This window comes from Mobula birostris, chromosome 12 (assembly GCF_030028105.1).
Source record: "Mobula birostris isolate sMobBir1 chromosome 12, sMobBir1.hap1, whole genome shotgun sequence".
NCBI lineage: Eukaryota > Metazoa > Chordata > Chondrichthyes > Myliobatiformes > Myliobatidae > Mobula > Mobula birostris.
In genome coordinates, this window is record NC_092381.1 from 71,802,892 (window position 1) to 71,819,242 (window position 16,351).

The window sequence follows — 16,351 nt, forward strand, 5'->3', positions numbered from 1 at the left end:
TAATACAGAAATAAGCATCATCCATGTTCAGGTAACAGATTGTTCCTCATTCCAGAAGAAAAATAAATACCCTTTGAATCCACTTGTACTTTCAACTCAAATGATTTTCTCAAATAAATTATTTAAGATTTTTGAATGCTAAGGAGCTATCTGACACCTCCTTACACCTGGCCCAAGGGAACATCGAACTCCTGAATTCCTGGCCCAAACTCCTGAAAAATACTGGCCTTAGTCTTTAAATACTCTATTATAATTTAAATTTGCTTGCATTAACTTTGTGAATTGCTTTTGTTCTTAAAACTTCACTTAGGCTGTATAATTACCTGCTTTTTAAAAAGTAATCTTCCTTTTCCTGAAAAAATACAATGATGCAATTATTGGAAAGTGGAAAACTTAAAATAATTTCAAGACTTCAGAATGTTAAGGTAGAATCTGATCAATGCCTCATGCTGAAAAGAATCTTTTGATTTCAATTCTCCTGCCATATCCCTCTTTCCCCCCAAAATCCAGATAATAGTTGAATTAATTTTTGAACAGTATTAAAGACAGAGCCTCCAGAGCCTTCTATGTTAGATAATCCAAACATTCGATGGTGAATGTGTTAAAGAAAATTCTCTTCATTTCATGCTGTGCCCTACGCCTTACTTTGAGACTGTGCCTCCCAGTTCTCGATGATTCAGCAAAGGGGAGAAAACCACCCTCCCTACTCTGTTGGGTGCTCTAGGTATTCTGTATATCCCAAATACTTCTCATATGATAGTTTTCATGGATCGCAGATCTGTCTGAAACATAGAAACATAGAAAATGGTGCAGGAGTAGGCCATTTGGCCCTTCGAGCCTGCACCGCCATTCAGTATGATCATGCCTGATCATCCAACTCGGAACCCTGTACCAGCCTTCCCTCCATACTCCCTGATCCCTTTAGCCACAAGGGCCATATCTAACTCCCTCTTAAATATAGCCAATGAACTGGCCTCAACTGTTTCCTGTGGCAGAGAAAGTCTTCACTTCATTCTCTCCATGACAAGTACATTTTCCTCCAGCAAGTAGACCAATATTGCACACAGTATTCTAGATGTGGTGTCAATAACTCCCTGTACACTGAAATGAGATATTCTTATTGTAAATGGATCAGAGTACAAAAGCAAAGGCCAATTTGGTGTTCATGCAATTTTCTTTTGACTTGTGTAGTGACAACCAGGTATCTCTGAATGTCAACAAATTTCCGCAAGTATCTCACCATTTAAGGTATGCTTATGTTTCTCCTTTTAACCCCACAGAGCAGCATCCCTTCTCTGACTCCCACTCATATACTTCTCTATAGACCCAACGTGGGCCCCTCACTGCAAAGGCTCTTTACATTCTCAGCATTCCTAATTAATTACATGACATTGGAACATCACTAAATTTGCATTTGGAAACCTCAGCTAAAGAGACAACACTGACTGTGAAAAGTCAGGGTCTAAGTACCAATCTCTATGCTACCCCTCTAGTCAAAGCCTACCATCCCAAAAAGGATCCACTTTGATTTTCATTCTGGCGACTTCCACATCCTTTCCAGTCCTGCAGGAGGGCCTTGGCCTGAAATGTCTACTGATTATTCATTTCCAAAGATGCTGCCTGACCTGCTGAGTTCCACCAGCATTTTGTGAAAGTTGCATTTGATTTTTAATCTGTTAAATAATTTTCAATTCAATTTCTACGTGTTTTAACCCTGCTCAGGTGACTTTAACAAAAACCTTACAAGAATCCAAATGCCATGCATCCACTAATTTCTCTTCATTTCTCAACTAGATACCTGCTTAAAGAACTAAAAAATTAACTATATACAATTTCTTTCATAAATGCACAAAATGTATAATATGTATAAATTTCTTGATGTCACAACTTCTGGATTTCAGCATTTCCCCCAGCTAATACTGTCATATACTTCTAGTTCCTCAGAATCAGGTTTAATCTCACCAGCATATGTCATGAAGTTTGTTGTATTGCAATGTAGCACTGCTGCAAAATATAGTAACAAGAACTACAAGTTACAATTAAGCTTATATAAAAAAAATTAAATAGGTAGTGCAAAAGCAGAAGGAAAAGAATACCAAAGATGTGCTCAGGGGTTCACTGTCCATTCAGAAATCTGTCGGTAGAGGGGAAGAAGCTGTTTTTGAAACAGCGAGTGTCTATCTTCAGGCTCCTGTAATGATAGCAATGAGAAGGATACATCCTGGATCATGGGGATCCTTAATGATGGACGTCACCTTTTTGAGGCATCGCCTTTACAAGGTGTCCTCGAGTAGTGTCCACGATGGAACTGGCTGAGCTGGCATCTTTCTGCAGCCTTTTCCAATCGTGTTCAGTAGCCCCTCCATATGGTGATGCAACCAGTTAGCATACTCTCCACGGTACATCTGTAGGAATTTGTAAGCGTCTTTGGTGACTCCTAAAATATAGCTACTGTCATGCCTACATCCAGGAACTTGAAACCATTCACCCTTTCCACTTCTGTTCCCTCGATGCAGACTGGTGTGTGTTCCCTCAACATGCCCTTCCTGAAGTCCATAATTAATTCCTTGGGCATACTTAAGTGCAAGGTTGTTGTTTCGACACCCCTCAACCAGCAGATCTACCTCTCTCCTGTACAGCTCCTCGTCACCATCTGAATTCTGCCAACAATAGTTGTGTCATCGGCACATGAAAAGATGCTGTTTGAGCTGTGCTTAGCCACACAGTTGTGGGTGTAGAGAGGGTAGAGCAGCGGGTTAAGCAAGCATACTTAAGGTGCATCAGTGTTGACTGTCTGTGAGGCGATGTTATTTCTGATCTGCACTGACCGTGGTCTTCCAATGAGGAAGTCAAGAATCCAGTTGCAGAAGATACAGAGGCCCAGGTTTTGGAGCTTGTTGATTAGAACTGGAGGTATGATTGTGCCATATGTTGAACTGTAATCAATAAACAGCAGCCTGACACAGGAATTACTATTGTCCAGATGATTCAAGGCTGAGTGGAGAGCCAGTGTGATTGCACCCACTACAGACCTATTGTGGCAATAGGCAAACTGCAGCTGGCGCAGATCCTTTCTTAGGCAGGAGTTGACTCTAGCCATGACCAACGTCTCAAAGCACTTCATCACAGTAGATGTGAGTGCTACGGGGCAATAATCATTGAGGCAGCTCACCCTGCTCTTCTCGGGCACTGGTATGATTGTCACTCTTTTGATGCAGGTGGAAACCTCCGACTACAGCAGTGAGAGATTGAAGATGTCCCTAAACATACCCGCCAGGTGGTTGGCACTACTAGGTACACCATCAGGACCTGACACCTTATGAGTGTTCACCCTCCTGAAAATGTCTTGGGTCAGCCTCCGAGACTGAGATCACAGGGTCACCAGGTGTTGCAGGGATTTACACAGATAATTAAGGACACGACCCACCCAGCCAACACACTTTTCGTCCCTCTTCCCTCCGGGAGAAGGCTCAGGAACTTGAAGACTCATATAGCCAGATTTGGGAACAGCTTCTTTCCAACTGTGATAAAACTGCTGAACGGATCCGGACCGAGATCTGGGCCGTACCCTCCAAATATCCGGACCTGCCTCTCGGTTTTTTTTTGCACTACCTTACTTTCCATCTTTCTATTTTCTATTTATTATTTATAATTTAAATTTTTAATATTTACTAATTGTTACTATTTTTAATATTTAATATTTGTAATAGGAGTGGGAAGCGCTGTGATGATTGTACGTTCTAGTACCAATTGTTTGGCGACAATAAAGTATAAAGTATAAAGATGTACAAACCCTATTTCCAGAAAAGTTGGGGTATTTTCCAAAATGCAATAAAAACAAAAATCTGTGATATGTTAATTCACGTGAACCTTTATTTAACAGACGAAAGTACAAAGGAAAGATTTTCAATAGTTTTACCGACCAACTTAATTGTATTTTGTAAACATACAGAAAATTAGAATTTGATGGCTGCAACACACTCAACAGAAGTTGGGACAGAGGCATTGTGTTACATCACCTTTCCTTTTAATAACACTTTTTAATTGTTTTCAAACTGAGGATACTAATTGTAGTAGATTTGCAATTGGAAATTTTGTCCATTCTTGCTTGATGTAAGACTTCAGCTGCTCAACAGTCCGTGGTCTCCGTTGTCTGATTCTCCTCTTCATGATACGCCATACATTTTCAATAGGAGATAGATCTGGACTGGCAGCAGGCCAGTCAAGCACACGCACTCTGTGTCTACAAAGCCACACTGTTGTAGCCTGTGCAGAATGTGGTCTGGCATTGTCCTGCTGAAATAAGCATTGACGTCCTGGGAAGAGATGTCGCCTTGGTGGCAACATATGTCTCTCTAAGGTCCTAATATACACCTCAGAGTCAATGGTACCTTCACATACATGCAACTCACCCATGCCATGGGCACTGATGCACCCCCATACCGTCACAGATGCTGGCCTTTGCACCTTTCGCTGATAACAATCTGGATAGTTGTTTTCATCTTTGGCACGGAGAACTCAACACCCATTTTTTCCGAAAACTAGCTGAAATGTGGACTCATCTGACCACAGCACACGGTTCCACAGTCTTTCGGTCCATCTGAGATGAGCTCGGGCCCAGAGAATTCGCCGGCGTTTCTGGATAGAGTTGATGTATGGCTTCCTCCTTGTGTAATACAGTTTCAAGTTGCATTTCCGGATGCAGCGACTGACTGTGTTGAGTGACAATGGTTTTCTGAAGTACTCCCCAGCCCAGGTGGCTATAATTGTCACAGTAGCATGACGGTTTCTTAGGCAGTGCTGCCTGAGGGCTCGAAGATCACACGCATTCAACAGTGGCTTCCAACCTTGCCCTTTACGCACTGAGATGTCTCTGAATTCTCTGAATCTTTTCACAATATTATGTACTGTAGATGTTGAAAGACCTAAATTCTCTGCAATCTTGCGTTGAGAAGTGTTCCTTTTGAACTGACTAACAATTCTCTTGTGAATTTTGGCACAAAGGGGTGAGCCACGACCCATCCTTGCTTGCAAAGACTGAGCCTTTGGATGCTATTTTTATACCCAGTCATGATACCTCACCTGCTACCAATCAGCCTGCTTAATGTGGAGTCTTCCAAACCGGTGTTACTTGAATATTCTGTGCACTTTTCAATCTTATTTTAACTCTGCCCCAACTTTTGTTGAGTGTGTTGCAGCCATCAAATTCTAAATTTATGTATGTTTACAAAATACAATTAAGTTGGTCAGTAAAACTATTGAAAATCTTTTCTTTGTACTTTTGTCAGTTAAATAAAGGTTCACGTGAATTAACATATCACAGATTTTTGTTTTTATTGCATTTTGGAAAATATCCCAACTTTTCTGGAAATGGGGTTTATAGTTTTATTCTCCCGTAAAAGGCGTTGAGCTCATCTGGGAGTGAGGCATCACTATCATTCATGTTGTTAGATCTCTTCCTCCTTCTGTTAAATAGTAATGTTTTATGTTCTCCAATATGAAAGAAACATTTTAGAGTCTATAGATTTTTAAGAAATTGATAATGAGCAAACTCACCATCCCCACAACCACCTCTTTCAAAATTGTAGGAAGCAGATCTTCAGATTGTTGAGATTGATCACTTTACATTTAACATCTCTGGTAATATACTTTATTAAGAGCACAAGCCATAAGAGCACAATTAGGCCATTCAGCCCATCAATTCTGTTCCACCACCATTGTGGCTGATTTATTTCCCTAAACCCCATTCTCCCACCTTCTTCATGTAACCTCAGATGCTCTTACCAATCACAAACCTATCAACTTCTGCTTTAATGGAACGGGTTCTCTCAGCTTCACATCAAGATGGCTATCAATCAGGTATTTTAAAACCTGTTCACCAATCTTTTTCCTTAATCATGCCTGTACTTGTTATAATACTAACATAACTCACAACAAACACCTTTACTAATTTGTTTATTATTGTTACATTATAGGCATCTATTAATCTCGGGAGACCTTGGATTTGCGCCTTGGAAGGTTTCCAGGGCGCAGGTCTGGGCAAGGTTGAATGGAAGACCAGCAGTTGCCTGTGCTGCAAGTCTCCCCTCTCCATGCTACCGATGTTGTCCAAGGGAAGGGCATTAGGACCCAATACAGCTTGGCACCAGTGTCGTCGCAGAGCAATGCGTGGTTAACTGCCTTGCTCAAGGACACAGCACACTGCCTCAGCTGAGGCTTGAACTAGCAACCTTCATATCACTAGACCGATGCCTTAAGCACTTGGCCACGTGCCAACACTTGTTACATTAAGACCATAAGAAATAGGAGCAGAATTATGCCACGTGGCCCATCGAGTCTGCTCTTCCATTTCATAAACACAAAATAATCTGCAGATAGTGTTGTCAAAGGAACACTCACAATGCACTGGAGGAACTCAGCAGGTCAGTCAGCATCAGTTGAAAAGATTAGTTGATGTCTCAGGCCGAAACCCTTCGTGAGGACTGAAGGAAGAACTTTGGGGAGGGTTTGAAGAATGCTGGTAGTTGAAAAAAACAGTAATTTTAAAGACAAAGGGGCGGGGGAGGGGAAGCAGGGAGGTGATTGGCAGGAAAACAATGCGAAGTAGTAGGAGGAGGCGGAACTATGAGGGAGGTGATGTGAAATAGGGATAGAGGAAGGGAGGGGGAGGGAATTACCAGAAGTTGGAGAATTCTATGTTCATACCAAGAGGCTGGAGACTACCTAGATGGTATATGAGGTGTTGCTCCTCCAACCTGAGTTTAGCCTCATCATGGCAGTAGAGGAGGCCATGTATGGACATATCTGAATGGGAATGGGAAGCAGAGTTGAAGTGGGTGGCTACCGGGAGATCCTGTCTGTTGTGGCGAACGGAGTGGAGGTGCTCAACGAAGCGGTCCCCCAATCTGCGTCGGGTTTAATGGGTTTGCCACCATTCAGGGCCCCAAACAGTCCTTCCAGGTGAGGCAACACTTCACTTGTGAGTCTGTTCGGGTCATCTATTGCATCCGGTGCTCCCGGTGCGGCCTCCTCTACATCGGTGAAACTCGACGCAGATTGGGGGACCGCTTCGTCGAGCACCTCCACTCCGTCCGCCACGACAGACAGGATCTCCCAGTAGCCACCCACTTCAACTCTGCTTCCCATTCAGATATGTCCATACATGGCCTCTTCTACTGCCATGATGAGGCTAAACTCAGGTTGGAGGAGCAACACCTAATATACCGTCTAGGTAGTCTCTAGCCCCTTGGTATGAACATAGAATTCTCCAACTTCCCGTAGTTCCCTCCCCCCCCCCATCCCTATTTCACATCACCTCCCTCATAGTTCCGCCTCCTTCTACTACTTCACATTGTTCTCCTGCCAATCACCTCCCTGCTTCCCCTCCCCCACCCCTTTGTCTTTAAAATTACTGTTTTTTTCAACTACCAGCATTCTTCAAACCCTCCCCAAAGTTCTTCCTTCAGTCCTCACGAAGGGTTTCCACCCGAAACGTCGACTAATCTTTTCAATTGATGCTGACTGACCTGCTGAGTTCCTCCAGCGCATTGTGAGTCTTCCATTTCATCATGGCTGATCCATTTTCCCTCTCAGCCCCAATCTCCTGTCTTCTCCTTGACTAATCAAGAATTTATCAACCTCTGTCTTAACTATACTGAATGACTTGGCTTCCACAGCCGCCTGTGATAATGAATTCCACAGATTCACCACCCTCTGGCCAAAGAAACTCCTCGTTTAGTCTTCGGGAATGCACATAGAGCAGCAAACTACCCAGCAATCTGACTCATCAGGTACTCTCCAACAGCTCTATGAGGGAAGTTTAGTTTCCAGACTGGTCTCCTCAGTCGCCTTAGAAATGGAGTAGAACTAACACCCCAGGGACTGCCTAAGCTCCACCTAAACCAGGGGTTCCCAAACTTTATGCCATGAACAGGAGTCTGTGGACCTCTGATCTTAAACCCCTTCTAATTCTAATCACGATTTCTTATATTTGTCAATGAATCAGTGCAAGCCCCGAAACATTTTTGTATTTGAAAGGATTCACTTCTAATGATTAGATTATGAGGACACGCAGTCCTCCTTTATTGTCATTTAGTAATGCATGCATTAAGAAATGATACAATGTTTCTCCAGAATAATATCACAGAAACACAAGACAAACTGACTGAAAAACTGACAAAAACCACATAATTATAACATATAGTTACAACAGTGCAAAGCAATACCATAATTTGATAAAGAACAGACCATGGGCACAGTAAAAAGTCTCAAAGTCTCTGGAAAGTCCCATCATCTTACGCAGACAATGAACTTCCAGTGCCGCAAACTTGCTGATGCAGCATCCTAGAAGCACCCGACCACAGTCCGACTCCGAGTCCATCCGACCAGCTCTCCGACACTGAGCACCATCTCTGCCGAGCGCTTTGACCCTGGCCCCGGCAAAAGGCAATAGGCAAAGCCGAGGATTTGGGGCCTTCCCCTCCAAAGATTCTCGATCACACAGTAGCAGCGGCAGCGAAGCGGGTATTTCAGAAGTTTCTCCAGGTGTTCCTCCGTGCTTCTCACAGCTGTCTCCATCAAATCAGGATTGTGCACGGCATCCTAGTTAACACATACGATATCATTCGGAACGGCCGTGCGTGCTGCGTCGCGCTGCCATCTTCTCCTCCCTCCTTTTAGATGCAAGCAACATAACATTGATTCCAAATGAAAATGTCTTAATAGACCACAACACATAGGAGAACCAGACCATTCAGCCTACTGAGTCTTCTCCACCATTCTATCATGGCTGATTTATTATCCCTCTCAACCTATGTTCCCTCCAAGCTGTGCGCGTGTGCACGCACACACATTTTTCAACCAGCGCACAAAGGAAATTAATGTGCGCACAAAAGGTTAGTTACCTAAAATAATGTAATTAAACTTATTGACAGTAATCTTTTAGCTAAATGTTTCTGTTAACTAGTTAGTTGGTTTTTCAAATACCACAATGCACGTCACTAATTTACGTCACCTCCCCTTTCCTGTTCCGGTTTGTACAGCTGCATCACGGTGGCAGCCATCTTTGGCAGACAGTGCTCATATCGTAAAGTTTACAAAGATCTCTTTCAAATCCTGTAGATAGCTTACTAAGTTTTTATTGAAAAAAATCAGTCAAATGACCCCGTGGCTAAATACTGTCACAAGAAATTGATAAGCATCACATACAAAGTAGCTTTACAGGTTTTAAGTCATATCTTTGATGAACTGGCTGCACTGTGCAAGATTCTGCAAAAGAGTGGCCTGACACTGATTGATTCACTTCATTTTGCGCGAGGCAAAATAAGAAAGCAGTATCTGGGAGACAATGTTTCATGGAGTGACAAAGTTAAAGTTTTGCTAAGCTAACAACGTGAAGAAAACGTCACAGTAGATACAAGTTCACTGTTGACTTTTAGAAATAGTCTTTGTGTTCATTTAGAAGAAAGGTTTCCTGAAGATGAGGTACAAGAATGGTCAGCTTTTGATTTCTCCACAATTGTACATTGTGACTTCACATTTGGCAATGAACAAGTTAATGCCTTATGTCTAAAATATCATGATTTTCTAGCTGAAAATACTGAAATAGTTAGACAGTTTAATGGTTTCAAATTTTCCGTGCAAGAAAAAATTAAATCCAAACTGATTTCAAACTTTGCTCAAATGATGGCATTTGTACTTCAAAATGAACAGTTTTGTGACCTTGCAGTTGATGGACATTGGGGGAACCTTTCTTGCGTCTAGTGCGGACTGTGAGCAAGGTTTTAGCCTAATGAATCAACTCAAAAACAAGCTGAGAAACCATTTAGGTGAATGTCATTTGGATATGATAATGAGAATCAAAAGCTATCAATTGGATGGAAGTTCTATTAGTCTAGATAGAGTTTACAAAGAATGGGTAAATGCCAAAGCCAGGAGAGAGAAAAAATAACTGAGTGACTTAAATATGTATGTTATTCTGTGCAATTTTGTGTCAAATATTTTGTAAACCTACATAGACTGTGCCATGTGTGCATTCAGTGCGCACATACTTCTGTCACAGGAAAAAAAAATTTGCACAACGTAAGATTTTTGCACACACTGACTACTAAAAATTAGAGGGAACATTGCTCTCAACCCTGTTCACCTGCCTTCTCCACGTAACCCCTCACAACCTGACTAAACAAGAACCTAGCATGCTCCACTTCAAATAAACTCAATGACTTGGCCTTCACAGCTGTCCACGGCAATAAATTCCACAGATTCACCACCCTCCAGCTTAAGAAATTTCTCCTTTCTGTTCTAAATGGATGTCCCTCTATTCTGAGGCTGTCCCCTCTGGTCCTAGACTCACATACAATAAGAAACATCCTCTCTACATCCACTCTATCTCGGCCTTTCAATATTTGATATGTTTCAATGAGATTGCCCCTCATTTATCTGAACTCCAGCAAGTACAGGCTCAGAGCCATCAAACACTCTCTATCCTTTCATTCCAAGAAGCATTCTCGTATACCTCCTCTACAACACCAGCACATCTTTTCTCAGACAAGTGGTCCAAAAACTGCTCACAATACTCCACGTGTGGTCTGGCTAATGACTTATAAAGCCTCTGCATCACATCCTTGTTCTTACATTCCAGCCCTCTTGAAACGAATGCTAACATTGCATTTGCCTTCCTTACCACCGACTCAGAGGAAAGAAAAACAGTTAATCTTTCAGGGCAAAGATTCATCAGAACTTTTCAGATTGAATTAACTGAGAAAAATCAGCAATGAAACTAAAAATGACAGGAGGAAAAAAAAAACAAAAAGGGAAGTGTCTACAATGGGGTGGAAGGCAGGAGAGATGAATTGACAAAAAAAAGATGAAAATACATCAATAATGGATGGGTAACAAAAAAGTGGTAATAATAGTATAAGGGAATAGGAAAACGTTGACCTAAAATGTTAATACCACTTCTCTCTGTCTGACCTGCCAAGCATATCCAGAAACTTTAGTTTCGTTTCAGATTTCTAGCATCAAGTGAGGGTATCAATATCAGCCTGCAGAGGTATAAGTAGGACAGGGGTTCCTGACCTGGGATCCACAGAGCCCTTGGTTAATGGCAGGGGTCCATGGCATAAAAAAAAAGAAACGGGAACCCCTGAAATAGGGGAACCAGGATAATTATCCATTAACACATACAAAATGCTGGAGGAACTCAGCAGGTCAGGCAGCTTCTATGCAAATAAATAAACACTCGATGTTTTGGGCTGAGTTTGGGCACCCCCTAGTCAAAATTTCTGTTACTGTGAATAGCTAAGTGAGTAAAAGATGAACTGATTTCCAAAAGGCAAAAAGTTAAAGATGACACATTTCTTTAATATTTTAAGCAACAAAACTTTTTTAATTTCCATCTTTTACAATTTCAAAATAACAAAAAAGGAAAAGGGCCCAAAGTGAAAGTTTGGGCACCCTGCATGGTCATTACTTAGTAACACCCCCTTTGGCAAGTATCACAGCTTGTGAACGCTTTTTGTAGCCAGCTAAGAGTCTTTCAATTCTTGTTTGGGGGATTTTCGCCCATTCTTCCTTGCAAAAGGCTTCTAGTTCTGTGAGATTCTTGGGCCGTCTTGCAAAAGCCCTCTTTTGAGGTCTATCTACAGATTCTCAATGATGTTTAGGTCGGGGGACTGTGAGGGCCATGGCAAAACCTTCAGCTTGCACCTCTTGAGGTAGTCGATCATGGATTTTGAGGTGTGTTTAGGATCATTATCCTGTTGTAGAAGCCATCCTCTTTTCATCTTCGGCTTTTTTTACAGACGGTGTGATGTTCGCTTCCAGAATTTGCTGGTATTTAATTGAATTCATTCTTCCCTCTACCAGTAAATGTTCCCCGTGCCACTGGCTGCAACACAAGCCCAAAGCATGATCGATCCAGCCCCGTGCTTAACAGTTGGAGAGGTGTTCTTTTCATGAGATTCTGCACCCTTTTTCCTCCAGACATACCTTTGCTCATTGTGGCCAAAAAGTTCTATTTTAACTTCATCAGCCCACAGGACTTGTTTCCAAAATGCATCAGGCTTATTTAGATGTTCCTTTGAACCTTTTGAATGGAACCTTTTTTGATATTTTGAAACTGTAAAAGATGGAAATAAAGAAGTTTTCTTGCTTAAAATATTAAAGAAATGTGTCATCTTTGACTTTATGCCTTTTGGAAATCAGTTCATCTTTTACTCACTTAGCTATTCACAGTAACAGAAATTTTGACCAAGGGTGCCCAAACTTTTGCATGCCACTGTATGCTCAGAAGGTTGTTACTTGCTTTTTTGGAGAAGATACCGGTTCAAGGTAATAGTAGACTTCGTCCAACTAATGAGATGACAGGTAACTAAGAATTTGTGGACTGAATGGAGGTGTTCCACAAACCAGTCACTCAGTCTGCATCCAGTAGGTCCAATATGCAGAGAGCCACATCTTGAGTTGTATATACAGCAAATTAAATGGCAAACATTACCATTTGACTCCTGGGACTCTGGCTAACAGCAAGGAGTTAAAAGGGCAGGTATTGCTTCTAAAATTGCACAGGATGGTCTGCAGGAGGATTAAGATGAACTCCCAAAAAGAATGGTTTATCACAAATTTTGAATGAGGTAGGACAGGAAGGTGCTGCCTGGTGGTGTGATCATGCCAGGACATGTCAATGATGCAGATAATCATTTACTGAATATGCCAGCTGGCAAGGTAGAAGGCAAAGATATGGGAAATCTTAGCAGAATGTAGTAGAGTGGGAAATAGAACAGACCTAGTCCAGCAAACAGTGATGGACCGGAATTCCCCACAACAGAGGAAACAAATGCAGAAATATCAGCATAAAAGATTGTATCATCACAGCAGATGCGACGGAGACACACACTGAGAAAATGAAGTCTCTTGAGGAAGCAGAGTGGGAGAAAACATGCTCAAAGTACCTGGTGAAGATTTTTGAATCAACCTGCACAATCCCAATCAATACCTTGATAGCAACACCACGACCATTTTGTACTACAATGGATGTTTTTAAAACAATTCTAAATGGGTTCTTGCTTGTGTAACTTATTTAATTTATATTTCCTTATGAATGTTGTGCATCTGATGCAAGATTTTCCATTATACAAACAACAATAAACTCAGCTTTGATTTTTGTAGGACATAGACCAAAGATAGCGAATATTGATTGTTAATCTATCCCCTGAAATGGATAGAGGTCAGGGAAGGGACAAATCAGAGATGGATGTAGGAAGGTGAGAGCAGGATGGAAATATTAGAAATTCAAGGCAAAAACAGGGGGCACAAATACCATCATCAATTTACTCAGAAAATGGGATAAGAGTGGAAAAGAGTAAAACTAAAATAAAGTATATTTCACTTATCCCACAAATATACTGACATTGCTTGTGGCCATATAGATTTCCATAACAATATATTCATTTGTAGAAAGCAGAGACACGGCTTGCACAGCTCAAGAAGCACATGTTATTTTTCCTTAGCTTTTCCCACCAAAATGAATGACACTCACTTTTCTAGACATTTTGCTACCTTTCCAACAATACCTGTCCTCAATAAATCCATTAACAACCTCCCCGCTTCAGAGTTTGCTACATTCTCAAATGTTGAAATTCTATTTCTGTACTCAATTGAAGTAATTGACCTTGATGTAATTCCACTCTAGTTTCCTTCAGTTCAGAAAAAGTCAGTTAAAGGATAGAAAACAGATGTGGAGAATAACTAAGCTTCCATTCTGCTATCACCCCTTTTGCAGTTTTGCTTAGGAACAGTAAGTGGCATTTTATTTGGTATATTTTAAAAGGCCCAGTACTCAAATGTGCTGCCCTTACTCATATTTTATATCTGCTCCCACTCAAAAACTCCAGTAAATCAGATAATAATACTGTAGTAAGCTGTTAGAATCAAAGGATTGTAAAAAGCACCATTCGCAACACTAGATCTTCAGAATAAAGATCTTCTGGATCTTGGCTCAACATGTCAAATGCTTATTCCTTTCCACAGATGCTGCCTGATCTGCTGAGTTCCTCCAGCATTTTGAGGACCATATTCTTTATACATTTCTGGGTCAACCCAAGCTGCTTTTTTTGTAATCACATATGATATGATAAAACATGCATGGAGATCAGAGAAGTGACTGACAAAAATTTGCTTTTCTACAATTGAAAACAATGAAAGTATTTATCAGTCAATTACTATTTTTGATCTTTGTTCAACTTTTATGCTTTACACTGGTCCAAAAATTATAAATCCATCTACACACATTATATACAAATCTAAAATACCTCTCTCAATGTGATTATTAACATTATAAAAATATTAGTATATAAACTTTAGAACTTAGAGCAAATGCGGTGGGGTGTCACTGAGCCAATAATCTACTTCATTTGCTTACGGCAGTTCTACAGCAATGTCAATGAACTGCAGTAATAGCTAGTTACCTGCATCAGCTAAAACTTGACAGATTTGCTGGGAAGTGAAAGTAAAGGACTTGACTTTGTACAGTGTTTTGAAAACAATATAACTTTAACCTGAAAGTAACTTGCAGGCAAAACAGGACAATCAGGAATCCTCCCCTTCCTGCTCATTTACTCTAGCACTAGCAAAGCAGAAGGGAATGAATCCTCTCCCAAACTTTTGTCCACATCATAACAAATGAATCAATCTAAAAGTATAATCCAAGACTGTCTGATGTGATCATTCAGCCAAGAGAATATTGTAGCAGAACCTGGTACTGCAATTCTGGTACCGGCATGAACATTGACTTCTCAAACTTCTGCTAATGCCCCACCTCCCCCTTGTACCCCATCCATTATATATATTAAAAAGGCCAAATACTCAAATGTGCTGCCCTTACACATTTCTTATATATACACACATACATACACTTTTCTTTCTCTCCTTTTTCTCCCTCTGTCCCTCTCACTATATCCCTTGCCCATCCTCTGGGTTCCCCCCACCCCCTTTCTTTCTCCCTAGGCCTCCTGTCCCATGATCCTCTCATACCCCTTTTGCCTATCAACTGTCCAGCTCTTGGCTCCATCCCTCCCCCTCCTGTCTTCTCCTATCATTTCAGATCTCCCCCTCCCTCTCCCACTTTCAAATCTCTTACTAGCTCTTCCTTCAGTTAGTCCTGACGAAGGGTCTCGGCCCGAAACGTCAACTGTACCTCTTCCTAGAGATGCTGCCTGGCCTGCTGCGTTCACCAGCAACTTTGATGTGTGTTGCTGCAATTCTACATTTAAATAAGTTACAAGAAACATAAGCTAAAACGTGTTATTTTTCCTCTTTATGCAGGAGCAAAATTTTATCTCATGGAAGAAATCTAATTCAGCATAGATGAGGGATTGAAATATGCCCAGTGTTAAATATATCAATAAGACTATTGGGTCCGTTGGCTGGCTGCTTCTATCATGAAGCCTTCATCTCTTCACACCTCATGGTACATTGGGGTAATTTGTAATTTTTCTTTTTAAAAAAAATCACAAAACACCAATATTTGCAAAATAAGCAACTGTTTTACTGAATTGTCTACTTTTTAAACTAAATCACCACGAGGGGAATTGAAAGGTGAGGGTGAATTAGTTATACGATAACACTTTTGCCCCCTACGGATGAGCCATTTCCAGAGGGGGCATAGTTTTAAGGTGCTTGGAAATAGGTACCAAGGGGATGTCAAGAGTAAGTTTTTCCACACCGAGAGTGGTGGGTGCGTGGAATGCACTGCCGGCAATGGTGGCGAAAGCGGATACAGTACAATAGGGTCTTTTAAGAGCCTCTTAGATAGGTACACGGAGCTTTAAAAAAAATGCGGCTATACTCTAGGGAAATTCTAGGCAGTTTCTAGAGAAGGTTACATCGTCGGCACAACATTGTGGGGCCAATGGGCCTGTAATGTGCCGTAGATTTCTATGTTCTAAGTACACCATATTCTTATGTTCCATTAAGGCTCCAGTAACTAATTCAGAACAGAAGCACCAACTTCAAATGGCAGTTACACATTTAATATTAAAAGTACCTAATATAAAAAAATTAAGCATAAATTTTAGATGGTTGATTCCTGTGTCACAGTCAAACTGTTCAAATGGTAGAACAAGGACAACCATTCCCAAGCACAGATTATGACACAGAAAAAAGTAGTTTCCATAAAGAAAATGCATTTTTGCAGCTGAGGTAAGAATATTTTATGTTCATTAAACTAGCTGTACTTACATATTATTGGGGAAAAAGAAGTTTCCCCTCCAGGTCAAGCTTCATTAAGATCAAGCTTCATCTGGGGTTTTGTATCCATTACTTTGTAATACCTCAGGTCACTTAAATGCAGGAA

The 16,351-nt window shown here is 41.1% G+C and overlaps 1 protein-coding gene across 1 annotated transcript in view; it reads right to left on the bottom strand.

Annotated features, from left to right (window-relative positions):
- keap1b (kelch-like ECH-associated protein 1b) overlaps positions 1–16,351 on the bottom strand; it is a 37,212-nt gene that overhangs the window by 18,238 nt on the left and 2,623 nt on the right. The gene's annotated exons all lie outside the window — the stretch shown is intronic.